The following is a 16586-nucleotide window of genomic DNA, read 5'->3' on the forward strand; positions in this document are numbered from 1 at the left end:
GTTCTATTTATACTAGATTAGCTACTAGGGTTTACATGAGTAAGTAATTGATGCATAAATCTACTTCCGGGGCCCACTTGGTGTATGCTTGGGCTGAGCTTGATTAATCCACGAGCTGAGGCATTTCCTGGCGTTAAACTCCGAGTTATGACGTGTTTTGGGCGTTCAACTCCGGATCATGACGTTTTTCTGGCGTTTAACTCCAGACAGCAGCGTGTACTTGGCGTTCAACGCCAAGTTACGTCATCATTCTTCGAATAAAGTATGGACTATTATATATTGCTGGAAAGCTCTGGATGTCTACTTTCCAACGCCGTTGAGAGCGCACCAATTGGAGTTTTGTAGCTCCAGAAAATCCATTTCGAGTGCAGGGAGGTCAGATTCCAACAGCATCAGCAGTCCTTTTGTCAGCCTTTTCCAGAGTTTTGCTCGAATCCCTCAATTTCAGTCAGAATTTACCTGAAATCACAGAAAAACACACAAACTCATAGTAAAGTCCAGAAATGTGAATTTAACATAAAAACTAATGAAAACATCCCTAAAATTAGCTCAAGCTTACTAAAAACTATATAAAAACAATGCCAAAAAGCGTATAAATTATCCGCTCATCAACGTGCTAGTAAAGGTTGAAGGCCTTTACATCCCTGCTGATTTCATAATCCTAGACACTAGGAAGGAAGATGATGAATGCATCATCCTAGGAAGATCTTTCCTAGCCACAGCAGAAGCTGTGATAGATGTCAACAGAGGAGAATTAGTCCTTCAATTGAATGGGGACTACCTTGTGTTTAAGGCACATGGCCATCCCTCTGTGACAAAAGAGAGTAAGCATGAAGAGCTTCTCACAGTTCAGAGTCAAGAAGAGCCCACACAGTCAAATTCTAAGTTTGGTGTTGTGAGGCCCCAACCAAACTCTAAGTTTGGTGTTAAGATCCCATATCCAAACTCTAAGTATGGTGTGGACAACTATACAACATTGACCTGATCACCTTGTGGCTCCATGAGAGCCACTGTCAAGCTATTGACATTAAAGAAGCGCTTGTTGGGAGGCAACCCAATTTTATTTATCTAATTTTATTTTATTTTATTTCTTTGTTATTTTTGTGTTTAATTAGGTACATGATCATAAGGAGTCACGAAAAAATCAAAAAAATTAAAAACAGAGTCAAAAACAGAAGAAAAAAATTGTTCACCCTGGAGGCAGCGCAGACTGGCGTTCAACGCCAGTAAGATGCATCTGGCTGGCGTTCAACGCCAGAACAGAGCATCTTTCTGGCGCTGAACGCCCAAAACAAGCAACAACCTGGCGTTTAACGCCAGGATGTGCACACAGAGGACAATCTGGCGTTGAACGCCAGAAACAAGCATGAAACTGGCGTTCAACGCCAGAAACATGCATTACATGGGCGTTTAACGCCCAGAACATGCACCAATGGGTGTTTGAACGCCAGAATGATGCATGAAGGCAATTTACACGCCTATATGGTGAAGGAATGGTATTTCTTTTCACCTCAGGATCTGTGGACCCACAGGATCCCCACCTCAGGATCTGTGGACCCCACAGGATCCCCACCTACCATATTCCCACCTTACCTCCTAATCCTATTTTTGTGATTTGAATTCCCCATGTCACAATTCCCAATCCTCTTCATCAATCACCTCAATTCCTCTTCCCAATCACCCTATTCACCATTCACATCAACCTCCCCTTCCCCATACACCCCACCTACCTCCATCAAATTCAAATTCACTTTCCCACCCATTCCCACCCAAATTGGCCGAACCTATACCCTCCCCTTTCCCTATAAATACCCTTCCGTTCTTCTTCATTTTCACACATCACAAACACATCTTCTCCCACATAGCCGAAACCACCTCTTCTTCCCCTCTCTACTCTATTCTCTTCTTCTTCTACTTTTCTTTTCTTTCTTGCTCGAGGGCGAGCAAAATTTTAAGTTTGGTGTGGAAAAAGCCTAAGCTTTTTGTTTTTTTTCATTCACCATCAATGGCACCTAAGACCGGAGTATCCTCAAGAAAAGGGAAAGGGAAGACAAAAGCTTCCACCTCCGAGTCATGGGAGAAGGAACGATTCATCTCCAAAAGCCATCAAGACCACTTCTATGATGTTGTGGCAAAGAAGAAGGTGATCCCCGAGGTCCCTTTCAAGCTCAAAAAGAATGAGAATCCGGAAAGTCTAAACCTTGTCTCTGGTATTCCGAGTAGGATTCCGGGATTGAATGACTGTGACGTGCTTCAAACTCCTGAGGGCTGGGCGTTAGTGACAGACGCAAAAGAATCAATGGATTCTATTCCAACCTGATTGAGAACCGACAGATGATTAGCCGTGCTGTGACAGAGCATAGGAACGTTTTCACTGAGAGGATGGGAAATAGCCACTGACAACGGTGACACCCTACATAGAGCTTGCCATGGAAGGAGCCTTGCGTGTGTTGAAGGATTTCAAGGAAGAGTTGAAGTTCAAAGGACAAAGCATCTCCAAAACTCCAACATATTCCCCATTACTGCACAACAAGTAACGCTGTTATTCTCTTTTATTTTTATAATCAAACCTCGTAATTTCATTAAACCCTTATTGGCCTCCTGACTAAGATTAATAAAATAAGTATTGATTGCTTCAAACCAATAATCTCCGTGGGATCGACCCTTACTCACGTAAGGTATTCCCTGGGAAATTAAAATCCCGGTGGAGAGGTCCATATGTAATTACAAGTGTATCACCATATGGATACGTAGAGCTTCAGGATAATGAATCTAACAAAAGGTTCATTGTTAATGGACAGAGAGTTAAACATTATCTTGAAGGCAACTTCGAGCAAGAATGCTCAAAACTGAGACTTGATTAGAGCTCAGTGGTAGTCCAGCTAAAGACAATAAAGAAGCGCTTGCTGGGAGGCAACCCAGCCATTTACAAAGTTTATTTACTAATTAAATAAATTTTCTTTTTTTACAGGTATGAGTCCAAGTATCTTCAAAGGTGAAATAGCAAATGGTTGAAGTCACAGAGTTACAGGGAAATTTGGAAGCTCACTGGCGTGAGAAAGCCAGTAAGAAACACTTTGGGTGTTGAACGCCCAAAAGAAGCACCCACTGGGCGTTTAACGCCAGTCTGGGTAGCCATCTGGGCGTTAAACGCCAGAAAGGAGCATCTTCTAGGCGTTAAACGCCAGAAAGAAGCACCTTCTGGGCGTTTAACGCCAGTCTGCTAGCATCCTGGGCGTTCAGAAAAACGCCCAGTGACAAAGGACTTCCTGGCGTTCAACGCCAGAAAGAAGCATCAGCTGGGCGTTGAACGCCCAGGAGAAGCAGCATTTGGGCGTTAAACGCCCAAGACATGCATCGTTTGGGCGTTTAACGCCAGGATGGTGGGGAGGAGGTAAAAATTCGTTTTTCTTTATATTTTTTCTAAATTTTTATGTTTCAATTCATGATTTCTTGCATAAACATGTTTCAAAATGTCATCCTTCAATTCCAAAATTTTTAATCCTAATTTCTAAAAACACTAATTTCTAAAATCCCTTTTTCAAAAATATCAAATATATCTTAATTCATAAACCCAAATCTTTTTCCAATCCAAATCTTTTTCAAATCTTTTTCAACTCATCATATCTTTTGGATTTCAAAATTGCCTCTCCCTCTATTCCTCTCCTGTCATTTCTTTTGCTTGAGGACAAGCAAACCTCTAAGTTTGGTGTGAGTTGCCATGATCACTGAGCTAAAACTCATCAAGATCATGGCACCTAAGGGAACAAGAAGAGCAAGGATGTGAACTTAAGGGAGCTGAAGCGTCAGAAATTAATTCTTGAAGACACCCTACAGACTAGAGGAACATCCACTTCCCAAAATACAGGTTGTTAAGTTCTAATTCTAGCTTTAACTCTGTGATAGTATTATTATAGGATTTTACCTTAGAAGTTATATAGGAGTAGTAGTAATTAGCATATCTATTTTGGTTTTATTTCCAATTAAGTTATAATTTATTTCTCCCATCATCATCAAACATGAATAAAATAGTAGATTTGTAGAATAAAGAGGCAATTTAATTTTTTCGAGTTCTTAATAAGGAAAATTCTAATTATTTATATGTGGTGGCAATACTTTTTGTCTTCTGAATGAATGCTTGAACAGTGCATATTTTTGATCTTGTTGTTTATGAATGTTAAAATTGTTGGCTCTTGAAAGAATGATGAACAAAGAGAAATGTTATTGATGATCTGAAAAATCATGAAATTGATTCTTGAAGCAAGAAAAGCAGTGAAAAAGCAAAAGCTTGTGAAAAAAAAATGTGGCGAAAAAAAAATAGAAAGAAAAAGAAAAAGCAAGCAGAAAAAGCCAATAGCCCTTAAAACCAAAAGGCAAGGGTAAAAAGGATCCAAGGCTTTGAGCATCAATGGATAGGAGGGCCCAAGGAAATAAAATCCAGGCCTAAGCGGCTAAATCAAGCTGTCCCTAACCATGTGCTTGTGTCATGAAGGTCCAAGTGAAAAGCTTGAGACTGAGTGGTTAAAGTCGTGATCCAAAGCAAAAAGAGTGTGCTTAAGAGCTCTGGACACCTCTAACTGGGGACTCTAGCAAAGCTGAGTCACAATATGAAAAGGTTCACCCAGTTATGTGTCTGTGGCATTTGTGTATCCGGTGGTAATACTGGAAAACAAAGTGCTTAGGGCCACGGCCAAGACTCATAAAAGTAGCTGTGTTCAAGAATCAACATACTTAACTAGGAAAATCAATAATACAATCTGACTTCTGAGTTCCTATGGATGCCAATCATTTTGAATTTCAAAGGATAAAGTGAGATGCCAAAACTGTTTGGAAGCAAAAAGCTACTAGCCCCGCTCATCTAATTAGAATCTGAGCTTCACTTAAAACTCTGAGATATTATTGCTTCTTGATTTCTTTTATCCTATTTTATTTATCTAGTTGCTTGAGGACAAGCAACAGTTTAAGTTTGGTGTTGTGATGAGCGGATATTTTATACGCTTTTTGGGGGTAATTTCATGTAGATTTTAGTATGTTTTAATTAATTTTTAGTAGAATATTATTAGTTTTTAGGCAAAAATCATATTTCTGGACTTTACTATGAGTGTGTGTATTTTTCTGTGATTTCAGGTATTTTCTGGCTGAAATTGAGGGAGTTGAGCAAAAATCTGACTTAGGCTGAAAAAGGACTGCTGATGCTGTTGGATCCTGACCTTCCTGCACTAGAAATGGATTTTCTGGAGCTACAGGAGTCCAATTGGCGCGCTCTCAACGGCGTTGGAAAGTAGACATCCAGGGCTTTCCAGTAATATATAATAGTCCATACTTTGCGCAAGGATAGACGACGTAACTAGGCGTTAAACGCCAAGTTCATGCTGCTGTCTGAAGTTAAACGCCAGAAAAACGTCATGATCCGGAGTTGAACGCCCAAAACACGTCATAACCTGGAGTTTGACGCCAAGAAAGGCCTCTACACGTGGAAAGCTTTAGTCTCAGCCCCAGCACACACCAAGTGGGCCCCAGAAGTGGATTTATGCATCAATTACTTACTCATGTAAACCCTAGGAGCTAGTCTAGTATATATAGGACATTTATCTATTGTATTAGACATCTTTTGACCACTTTAAGTCTTTTTATCATTCGATCACTTGATCATGGAGAGGGCTGGCCATTCGGCCATCCCTGAACCTCTTTCACTTATGTATTTTCAACGGTGGAGTTTCTGCACACCATAGATTAAGGGTGTGGAGCTCTGCTGTACCTCAAGTATTAATGAAGTTCTATTTTCTTTTATTCAAATCTCTCTTATTCTTATTCCAAGATATTCATTCGTACCCAAGAACATGATGAATGTGATGATAAGTAACCCTCATTATCATTCTCACTTATGAACGCGCGTGATTGACAACCACTTCCGTTCTACATGCAACATAGCTTGAATGCGTATCTCTTAGATTCCCCAACAGAATCTTCGTGGTATAAGCTAGATAGATGGCGGCATTTATGAGGATCCGGAAAGTCTAACCTTGTCTGTGGTATTCCGAGTAGGATTCCGGTAATGAATGACTGTGACGTGCTTCAAACTTGCAACCTGCTGGGCGTTAGTGACAGACGCAAAAGAATCAAGGGATTCTATTCCAGTAGGAGCGGGAACCAACCGGTGATTAGCCGTACTGTGACAGAGTGCATGAGCATTAGTTTTCACTACGAGGATGGGATGTAGCCATCAACCATGGGTGATGCCTCCAGACGATTAGCCGTGCGACTGACAACCGCATAGGATCATTTTCCCGAGAGGATGAAAGTAGCCACAGCCGATGGTGAACCCCTATACAAAGCTTGCCATGGAAGGGAGTAGGAAGGATTGAGTAGAAGCAGTAGGAGAGCAGGCGTCCTTGAGCCATGCAGCATCTCCATTCGCTTATCTGAAATTCCCACCAATGAATCTGCATAAGTCTTCTATCCCTTTTATTATTCCTTTTTGTTTATTATTTATTCCAATAATCACAATTACCCTTTAATCTGCCTGACTGAGATTTACAAGGTGACCATAGCTTGCTTCATACCAACAATCTCTGTGGGATCGACCCTTACTCACGTAAGGTTTATTACTTGGACGACCCAGTACACTTGCTGGTTAGTTGAACGGAGTTGTGAATTCAACCAGTGCCATAATAAAGCTTTCATTCAAAATCCAAAGAACGTAGATCACAATTTCGTCCACCAAGTTTTTGTTTAAAAATTTTTGACCAAGTCAACCCAAAATTTCGAAAATTTAGAGGAAAATAAGGAAAAGATATTTTTTTTGATTTTTTGAATTTTTAAAGAAAAACACAAAAATGACCCAAAACATGAAAATTTTGGATCAAGACACAAGATGCATGCAAGAATGCTATGAATGTCAAGATGAACACCAAGAACACTTTGAAGATCATGATGAACATCAAGAACATAATTTTGAAAAAATTTTTGATGCACAGAAAACATGCAAGACACCAAACTTAGAAATCATTAATGCATGGAAAATATGAATGCAAAAGTGCACATGAAAAACAACAAACGACACTAAACAAGAATTCATCAAGATCAAACAAGAAGACTTGTCAAGAACAACTTGAAGATCATGAAGAACACTATGAATGCATGAGATTTTCGAAAAAATGCAAGAAACATTTTAAAAGCATGCAATTGACACCAAACTTAAAAATTAACACAAGACTCAAACAAGAAACACAAAATATTTTTGATTTTTATGATTTTCTAATTTTTTTGTATTTTTATTGATTTTTTTTCGAAAAACATTTTTGGAAAAACGAAAAAGAAAAGAAAAATTTTTGAAAAAGTTTTTGAAAAGAAAATTACCTAATCTGAGCAACAAGATGAACCGTCAGTTGTCCATACTCGAACAATCCCCGGCAACGGCGCCAAAAACTTGGTGGGCAAAATTGTGATTTATACTTTCACACAACTCGAATAATCCCCGGCAACGGCGCCAAAAACTTGGTGGACGAAATTGTGATCACTATTCTTTGATTTGCATTCATTGTAAAATTATGGAATTTAGAAATTGGGATGAGTGGACACAACTTCGTTCAACTAACCAGCAAGTGTACTGGGTCGTCCAAGTAATAAACCTTACGCGAGTAAGGGTCGATCCCACAGAGATTGTTGGTATGAAGCAAGCTATGGTCACCTTGTAGATCTCAGTTAGTGATTGGAATCATAGAGTCAAATGGAATTAAATTGGATAAATAAAATAAATAAAAGGGATAAGAATACTTATGTAAATTCATTGGTGAGAATTTCAGATAAGCATATGGAGATACTGCATGGCTCAAGGACGCCTACTTCCCTACTGCTTCAACTCAATCCTTCTTACTCCTTTCCATGGCAAGCTGTATGTAGGGCATCACCGTTGTCAATGGCTACATCCCATCCTCTCAGTGAAAACGTTCCTATGCTCTGTCACAGCACGGCTAATCATCTGTCGGTTCTCAATCAGGTTGGAATAGAATCCCTTGATTCTTTTGCGCTTGTCATCACGCCCAGCCTTCAGGAGTTTGAAGCTCGTCACAGTCATTCAATCCCAGGATCCTACTCGGAATACCACAGACATGGTTTAGACTTTCCGGATCCTCATGAATGCCGCCATCTATCTAACTTATACCACGAAGATTCTGTTGGGGAATCTAAGAGATACACATTCAAGCTCTGTTGCATGTAGAACGGAAGTGGTTGTCAATCACGTGCGTTCATGAGTGAGAATGATAATGAGGGTTACTTATCATCACATTCATCATGTTCTTGGGTACGAATGAATATCTTGGAATAAGAATAAGAGAGATTTGAATAAAAGAAAATAGAATTGCATTAATACTTGAGGTACAGCAGAGCTCCACACCCTTAATCTATGGTGTGCAGAAACTCCACCGTTGAAAATACATAAGTGAAAGGTTCAGGCATGGCCGAATGGCCAGCCCCCATGTGGTCACAAGACCGAATGATCAAAGACTTAAAGTGGTCAAAAGATGGTCAAAAGATATGATTTTTTGAAAAAGATTTTAAAAAGATAAGATTTAAAAAGATAAGATATTTTTTTGATTTTTGAAATTTTTTTTTGATGAGAGAGAAAAACACTAAAAATACTCAATGCATGAAAATTTTGGATCAAAACACATGATGCAGGCAAGAACACTATGAATGTCAAGATGAACACCAAGAACACTTTGAAGATCATGATGAACATCAAGAACATATTTTTGAAAAAATTTCAAGAAAAGAAAACATGCAAGACACCAAACTTAGAAATTTTTCATGTTTAGACTCTATAAATGCAAGAATGCATATGAAAAACACCATACAACACAAAACAAGAAAATATGAAGATCAAACAAGAAAGTTCATCAAGAACAACTTGAAGATCATGATGAACACTATGAATGCATGAATTTTTTCGAAAATTTTATGCAAGAAAAAGATGAACATGCAATTGACACCAAACTTATGACTTGACACAAGACTCAAACAAGAAACACAAAATATTTTTGATTTTTTATGATTTTCTAATTTTTTTGTATTTTATTTGATTTTTTTTTCGTAAAATATATAGGAAAAATAAAATAAGAAATTCAAAAATTTTTAATATGAATTCCAGGAATCTTCGCAATGTTAGTTTAAAGCTCCAGTCCAGGAATTAGACATGGCTTAATAGCCAGCCAAGCTTTTGTGAAAGCCCCGGTCCAAAACACTAGACATGGCCAATGGCCAGCCAAGCTTTAGCATACAGCCAATCATCAAATTAGCTTGCCTCTATGAAGATGGTTTTGAAGCCTCAGTCCAAAAGAATTTAGACATGGCTTTACAGCCAGCCAGGCTTCAACATGCTTCATGAAACTCTAGAATTCATATTAAAAAAAAAAATTTGAATAATTTTCGTAAATAGGGAGAAGATTTTGAAAAGATTTTCGAACTTTTTTTAATAAAATAAAAATTACCTAATCTGAGCAACAAGATGAACCGTCAGTTGTCCATACTCGAACAATCCCCGGCAACGGCGCCAAAAACTTGGTGGACGAAATTGTGATCTATACTTTCACACAAATCGAATAATCCCCGGTAATGGCTCCAAAAGCTTGGTGCACAATACCATGGCTTACATACATTCTTCACAACTTCGCACAACTAACCAGCAAGTGCACTGGGTCGTCCAAGTAATACCTTACGTGAGTAAGGGTCGATCCCACGGAGATTGTTGGTATGAAGCAAGCTATGGTCATCTTGTAAATCCCAGTTAGGAGGATAAAATTATGGAATTTAGAAAATCAAATATGATTAATAGAAAATAAAAGGGATAGAAATACTTATGTAAATCAATAGTGGGAATTTCAGATAAGTGTATGGAGATGCTGTGCTCCTCTTGAATCTCTACTTTCCTATTACAGTCATCCAATCCTTCCTACTCCTTTCCATGGCAAGCTGTATGTAGGGCATCACCGTTGTCAATGGCTACATCCCATCCTCTCAGTGAAAACGTTCCTATGCTCTGTCACAGCACGGCTAATCATCTGTCGGTTCTCAATCAGGTTGGAATAGAATCCCTTGATTCTTTTGCGTTTGTCATCACGCCCAGCCTTCAGGAGTTTGAAGCTCGTCACAGTCATTCAATCCTAGAATCCTACTTGAAATACCACAGACAAGGTTTAGACCTTCCGGATCCTCATGAATGCCGCCATCTATCTAGCTTATACCACGAAGATTCTGTTGGGGAATCTAAGAGATATGCGCCCGGCCTAGAGTAGAACGAAAGTGGTTGTCAGTCACGCGCGTTCATAGGTGAGAATGATGATGAGTGTCACGGATCATCACATTCATCAAAGTTAAGTGCAACGTATATCTTGGAATAAGAATAAAAGAGAATTGAATAGAAAATAATAGTAATTGTATTGAAACTTGAGGTACAGCAGAGCTCCACACCCTTAATCTATGGTGTGCAGAAACTCCACTGTTGAAAATACATAAGTGAGAGAGGTTCAGGCATGGCCGAATGGCCAGCCCCCATGATCTGAGAATTAATCGTCCCAAGATGATCAAATACATTAGTAAAAAGTCCTATTTATAATAAACTAGCTACTAGGGTTTACATGAGTAAGTAATTGATGCATAAATCCACTTCCGGGGCCCACTTGGTGTATGTTTGGGCTGAGCTTGATCTATCCACGAGCTGAGGCTTTTCTTGGAGTTGAACTCCAAGTTATGACGTGTTTTGGGCGTTCAACTCCGGATCATGACGTTTTTCTGGCGTTTAACTCCAGACAGCAGCATGTACTTGGCGTTCAACGCCAAGTTACGTCGTCAATTTCCGAATAAAGTATGGACTATTATATATTGCTGGAAAGCTCTGGATGTCTACTTTTCAACGCTGTTGAGAGCGCGCCATTTGGAGTTCTGTAGCTCCAAAAAACCCATTTCGAGTGCAGGGAGGTCAGATTCCAACAGCATCAGCAGTCCTTTTGTCAGCCTTTTTCAGAGTTTTGCTCAAGTCCCTCAATTTCAGCCAGAATTTACCTGAAATCACAGAAAAACACACAAACTCATAGTAAAGTCCAGAAATGTGAATTTAACATAAAAACGAATGAAAACATCCCTAAAAGTAGCTTGAACTTATTAAAAACTACCTAAAAACAACGCCAAAAAGCGTATAAATTATCCGCTCATCACAACACCAAACTTAAATTGTTGCTTGTCCCCAAGCAACTGAAAATCAAATAGGATAAAAGAAGAGAATATACTATAAATTTCTGAATATCAATGAATATTAATTATAATTAGATGAGCGGGACATGTAGCTTTTTGCTTCTGAACAGTTTTGGCATCTCACTTTTTCCTTTGAAGTTCTGAATGATTGGCTTCTTTAGGAACTTAGAATTTTGGATAGTGTTATTGACAATCTGAAAAATCATGAATTTGATTCTTGAAGCAAGAAAAAGCAGTGAATGGCGAAAAAAATTAAAAAATTAATTGACGAAATTGTGTTGTGATGAGCGGATAATTTATACGCTTTTTGGCATTGTTTTTATATAGTTTTTAGTAAGTTCGAGCTACTTTTAGGGATGTTTTCATTAGTTTTTATGTTAAATTCACATTTCTGGACTTTACTATGAGTTTGTGTGTTTTTCTGTGATTTCAGGTAAATTCTGACTGAAATTGAGGGATTTGAGCAAAACTCTGAAGAAGGCTGACAAAAGGACTGCTGATGCTGTTGGAATCTGAGCTCCCTGAACTCGAAATGGATTTTCTGGAGCTACAGAACTCCAATTGACGCGCTCTCAACGGCGGTGGAAAGTAGACATCCAGGGCTTTCCAGCAATATATAATAGTCCATACTTTATTCGAAGATTGATGACGTAATTTGGCGTTGAACGCCAAGTACACGCTGCTGTCTGGAGTTAAACGCCAGAAAAACGTCATGATCCGGAGTTGAACGCCCAAAACACGTTATAACTCGGAGTTCAACTCCAAGAGAAGCCTCAGCTCGTGGATCGATCAAGCCCAGCCCAAGCATACACCAAGTGGGCCCCGGAAGTGGATTTATGCATCAATTACTTACTCATGTAAACCCTAGTAGCTAGTCTAGTATAAATAGGACATGTAACTATTGTATTAGACATCTTTGGTCTCAGTTTTGTTTTATTCTTCATCTGAGGAGATCATTGATCACGTTTTAGGGGGCTGGCCATTCGGCCATGCCTGAACCTTTTGCTTGTGTATTTTCAACGGTGGAGTTTCTGCACACCATAGATTAAGGGTGTGGAGCTCTGCTGTACCTCAAGTATTAATGCAATTCTATTATCTTTTATTCAAATCTCTCTTATTCTTATTCCAAGATATTCATTCATACCCAAGAACATGATGAATGTTATGAGTCAAATTACCCTCATTATCATTCTCACTTATGAACGCGTGTGATTGACAACCACTTCCGTTCTACATGAAACAGAGCTTGAACGTGTATCTCTTAGATTCCCCAACAGAATCTTCGTGGTATAAGCTAGATAGATGGCGGCATTTATGAGGATCCGGAATGTCTCACCTTGTCTGTGGTATTCCGAGTAGGATCCTGGGAATCCGGAAAGTCTAACCTTGTCTGTGGTATTCCGAGTAGGATTCCGGTAATGAATGACTGTGACGTGCTTCAAACTTGAAACCTGCTGGGCGTTAGTGACAGACGCAAAAGAATCAAGGGATTTTATTCCAGTAGGAGCGGGAACCAACCGGTGATTAGCCGTACTGTGACAGAGTGCGTGAGCATTAGTTTTCACTGCGAGGATGGGATGTAACCATCAACCATGGGTGATGCCTCCAGACGATTAGCCGTGCGACTGACAACCGCATAGGATCATTTTCCCGAGAGGATGAAAGTAGCCACAGCTGATGGTGAACCCCTATACAAAGCTTGCCATGGAAGGGAGTAGGAAGGATTGAGTAGAAGCAGTAGGAGAGCAGGCGTCCTTGAGCCATGCAGCATCTCCATTCGCTTATCTGAAATTCCCACCAATGAATCTGCATAAGTCTTCTATCCCTTTTATTATTCCTTTTTGTTTATTATTTATTCCAATAATCACAATTACCCTTTAATCTGCCTGACTGAGATTTACAAGGTGACCATAGCTTGCTTCATACCAACAATCTCTGTGGGATCGACCCTTACTCACGTAAGGTTTATTACTTGGACGACCCAGTACACTTGCTGGTTAGTTGAACGGAGTTGTGAATTCAACCAGTGCCATAATAAAGCTTTCATTCAAAATCCAAAGAACGTAGATCACAATTTCGTCCACCAAGTTTTTGGCGCCGTTGCCGGGGATTGTTCGAGTATGGACAACTGACGGTTCATCTTGTTGCTCAGATTAGGTAATTTTCTTTTCAAAAATCTTTTTCAAAAATTTTTCTTTTTATTTTTCGTTTTTCCAAACTATATTTTTGGAAAAAAAAATTAATAAAAATACAAAAAAATTAGAAAATCATAAAAATCAAAAAAATATTTTGCGTTTCTTGTTTGAGTCTTGAGTCAATTTTTAAGTTTGGTGTCAATTGCATGCTTTTAAAATTTTTCTTGCATTTTTTCGAAAATCTCATGCATTCATAGTGTTCTTCATGATCTTCAAGTTGTTCTTGACAAGGCTTCTTGTTTGATCTTGATGTTTTCTTGTTTTATGTTGTTTGTTGTTTTTCATGTGCATCTTTGCATTCATATTTTCCATGCATTAAAGATTTCTAAGTTTGGTGTCTTGCATGTTTTCTTTGCATCAAAAATTTTTCAAAATTATGTTCTTGATGTTCATCATGATCTTCAAAGTGTTCTTGGTGTTCATCTTGACATTCATAGCATTCTTGCATGCATCTTGTGTCTTGATCCAAGATTTTCATGTTTTGGGTCATTTTTGTGTTTTTCTTTAAAAATTCAAAAATCAAAAAAATATCTTTTCCTTATCTCCCTCTAAAATTTCGAAATTTTGGGTTGACTTGGTCAAAAAATTTTAAAATTAGTTGTTTCTTACAAGTCAAGTCAAAATTTCAATTTTAAGAATCTTATCTTTTCAAAATCTTTTTCAAAAATCATATCTTTTTCATTTTTTATAATTTTCGAAAATTTCAAAAATCTTTTTCAAAATATTTTCAAAATCTTTTTCTTATCTTTTATATCTAATTTTCGAAAATTAGCTAACAATTAATGTGATTGGTTCAAAAATTTGAAGTTTGTTACTTTCTTGTTAAGAAAGGTTCAATCTTTAAGTTCTAGAATCTTATCTTGTAGTTTCTTGTTAGTTAAGTAATTTTTAAAATTAAATCTTTTTCAAATCTCTTTTTCAAATATATCTTTTTATCTTTTATCTTATCTTTTTCAAAAATTTTATCTTTTTCAAAATTTGATTTCAAAATATCTTATCTAACTTCTTATCTTCTTATCTTTTTCAAATTTTGATTTCAAATCTTTTTCAATCAACTAACTAACTTTTTGTTTGTTTTTTATCTTTCTCAAAACTACCTAACTACTTATCCCTCTCTGATTTTCGAAAATTCTCCCTCTCTTTTTCAAAAATTCTTCTTGTTTTAAATTTTAATTTTAATTATATTTTGTCTTTGATTTTCGAAAATTACTAACCTCTTTTTCAAAAATTATTTTCGAAATTCCTCTTTTCTTCTCTTATTCTATTTAATTAATTAATTACTAACACTTCTCTTCACCTCTCTTCATCCAAAAATCCGAATCCATCCCTTTTCTTTCTTATACCCCTATCTTCTTCTACTAACATAAGGGAATCTCTATACTGTGACATAGAGGATTCCTTTTTCTTTTCTTGTTTTCTTTTCTTTCATATGAGCAGGAACAGGGAAAAAGGCACTCTTGTTGAAGTTGATCCAGAACCTGAAAGGACTCTGAAGAGAAAATTAAGAGAAGCTAAATTATAACAATCCAGAAATAACCTTTCAGAAATTTTCGAACAAGAGAAGGACATGGCAGCCGAAAATAATAATAATAATGCAAGGAGAATGCTTGGTGACTTCACAAAGCCAACGTCCAAGTTTGATGGAAGAAGCATCTCCATTCCTGCCATTGGAGCCAATAACTTTGAGCTTAAGCCTCAACTAGTTGCATTGATGCAACAAAACTGCAAGTTTTATGGACTTCCCTCTGAAGATCCTTATCAGTTTTTAACTGAGTTCTTGCAGATCTGTGAGACTGTAAAGACGAATGGAGTTGATCCTGAAGTCTACAGACTCATGCATTTCCCTTTTGCTGTAAGAGACAGAGCTAGAATATGGTTGGATTCACAACCTAAGGATAGCCTGGACTCCTGGGATAAGCTGGTCACTGCCTTCTTGGATAAATTCTTTCCTCCTCAAAAGTTGAGCAAGCTGAGAGTGGATGTTCAAACCTTCAAACAAAAAGATGGTGAATCCCTCTATGAAGCTTGGGAAAGATACAAACAGTTGACCAAAAGATGTCCTTCTGACATGTTTTCAGAATGGACCCTATTAGACATATTCTATTATGGTCTCTCTGAATTTTCGAAAATGTCATTGGACCATTCTGCAGGTGGATCTATTCACCTGAAGAAAACGCCTGAAGAGGCTCAAGAACTCATTGACATGGTTGCGAACAACCAATTCATGTACACCTCTGAGAGGAATTCCGTGAATAGTGGGATACCTCAGAAGAAAGGAGTTCTTGAAATTGATGCTCTGAATGCCATATTGGCTCAGAACAAAATGTTGACTCAACAGGTCAACATAATCTCTCAAAATCTGAATGGATTGCAACATGCATCCAATAGTACTAGAGAGGTAGCTTCTGAAGAAGCTTATGATCCTGAGAACCCTGCCATGGCAGAGGTTAATTACATGGGTGAACCTTATGGGAACACCTATAACCCATCATGGAGAAATCATCCAAATTTCTCCTGGAAGGATCAACAAAAGCCTCAACAGGGCTTTAACAATGGTGGACGCAATAGGCTGAGTAATAGTAAGCCATATCCATCATCTTCTCAGCAACAGACAGAGAACTCTGAACAAAACACTTTTAATTTAGCCAATATAGTCTCTGATCTGTCAAAGGCCACCTTCAGTTTCATGAATGAAACAAGATCCTCCATTAGAAATTTGGAGGCACAAGTGGGCCAGCTGAGTAAGAAAGTTATTGAAACTCCTCCCAGTATTCTCTCAAGCAATACAGAAGAGAATCCAAAAGGAGAGTGCAAGGCCATTGATTTGATCAAAGTGGCCGAATGCACTAGGGAGGAGGAGGACAAAATTCCTAGTGAGGAAGACCCCCTGGGACGTCCTTCAAGCAAGAAGGAGTTTCCTATTAAGGATCCAGAGGACTCTGAGGCTCATCTAGAGACCATAGAGATTCCATTAAATCTCCTTCTGCCATTCATGAGCTCTGAAGACTATTCTTCCTCTGAAGAGGATGAAGATGTGACTGGAGAGCAAGTTGCTCAATACTTAGGAGCTATCATGAAGCTGAATGCCAAGTTGTTTGGTAATGAGACTTGGGAAAGTGAACCTCCCTTGCTCATTAGTGA

At 38.3% G+C, this 16586-nt stretch overlaps 1 non-coding gene and 1 pseudogene across 1 annotated transcript; one reads left to right on the top strand and one right to left on the bottom strand.

Moving 5' to 3' along the window:
• Positions 1–16586, top strand: part of LOC140176760 (uncharacterized) — a 162140-nt pseudogene that overhangs the window by 133696 nt on the left and 11858 nt on the right.
• Positions 15412–15515, bottom strand: LOC112763746 (small nucleolar RNA R71). The gene has a single exon (XR_003182930.1). It is a non-coding gene; the product is annotated as a small nucleolar RNA R71 (small nucleolar RNA).

Source organism: Arachis hypogaea, chromosome 2, assembly GCF_003086295.3.
Source record: "Arachis hypogaea cultivar Tifrunner chromosome 2, arahy.Tifrunner.gnm2.J5K5, whole genome shotgun sequence".
In the NCBI taxonomy this organism is placed as follows: domain Eukaryota; kingdom Viridiplantae; phylum Streptophyta; class Magnoliopsida; order Fabales; family Fabaceae; genus Arachis; species Arachis hypogaea.